The sequence below is a fragment of the Arachis ipaensis genome, chromosome B10 (genome assembly GCF_000816755.2).
Source record: "Arachis ipaensis cultivar K30076 chromosome B10, Araip1.1, whole genome shotgun sequence".
In the NCBI taxonomy this organism is placed as follows: Eukaryota; Viridiplantae; Streptophyta; class Magnoliopsida; order Fabales; family Fabaceae; genus Arachis; species Arachis ipaensis.
The window spans coordinates 30,669,235-30,670,524 of record NC_029794.2 but is presented as its reverse complement, the minus strand read 5'-3'; positions in this window follow the sequence as shown (position 1 = coordinate 30,670,524).

Sequence of the window (1,290 nt, the reverse complement as noted above, 5' to 3'; positions counted from 1 at the left end):
CAAGGCTTTGAGCATCAGTGGATAGGAGGGCCTAAAGGAATAAAATCCTGGTCTAAGCGGCTAAACCAAGCTGTCCCTAACCATGTGCTTGTGGCGTGTAGGTGTCAAGTGAAATCTTGAGACTGAGCGGTTAAAGTCAAGATCCAAAGCAAAAAAAAAAAAAAGAGTGTGCTTAAGAACCCTGGACACCTCTAATTGGGGACTTTAGCAAAGCTGAGTCACAATCTGAAAAGGTTCACCCAATTATGTGTCTGTGGCATTTATGTATCCGGTGGTAATACTGGAAAACAAAGTGCTTAGGGCCACGGCCAAGACTCATAAAGAAGCTGTGTTCAAGAATCATCATACTGAACTAGGAGAATCAATAACACTATCTGAACTCTGAGTTCCTATAGATGTCAATCATTCTGAACCTCAATAGATAAAGTGAGATGCCAAAACTATTCAAGAGGCAAAAAGCTATAAGTCTCGCTCATATGATTGCAGCTATGTTTCATTGATAGTTTGGAATTTATAGTATATTCTCTTCTTTTTATCCTATTTGATTTTCAGTTTCTTGGGGACAAGCAACAATTTAAGTTTGGTGTTGTGATGAGCGGATAATTTATACGCTTTTTGACATTGTTTTTAGTATGTTTTTAGTAGGATCTAGTTACTTTTAGGGATGTTTTCATTAGTTTTTATGTTAAATTCAAATTTCTGGACTTTACTATGAGTTTGTGTGTTTTTCTGTGATTTCAGGTATTTTCTGGCTGAAATTGAGGGACTTGAGCAGAAATCAGATTCAGAGGTTGAAGAAGGACTGTTGATGTTGTTGGATTCTGACCTCCCTGCACTCAAAATGGATTTTCTGGAGCTACAGAACTCGAAATGGCGCGCTTCTAATTGAGTTGGAAAGTAGACATCCAGGGCTTTCCAGAAATATATAATAGTCCATACTTTGGCCAAGAATAGACGACGTAAACTGGCGTTCAACGCCAGCTTTCTGCCCAAATCTGGCGTCCAGCGCCAGAAAAGGAGCCAAAACCAGAGTTGAACGCCCAAACTGGCACAAAAGCTGGCGTTCAACTCCAGAAAGGACCTCTACACGTGCAACACTCAAGCTCAGCCCAAGCACATACCAAGTGGGCCCCGGAAGTGGATTTATGCATCAATTACTTACTTCTGTAAACCCTAGTAGCTAGTTTATTATAAATAGGACCTTTTACTATTGTATTAGACATCGTGGATTGTATTCTGATCCTGTGATCACGTTTTGGGGGCTGGCCATCTCGGCCATGCATGGACCTT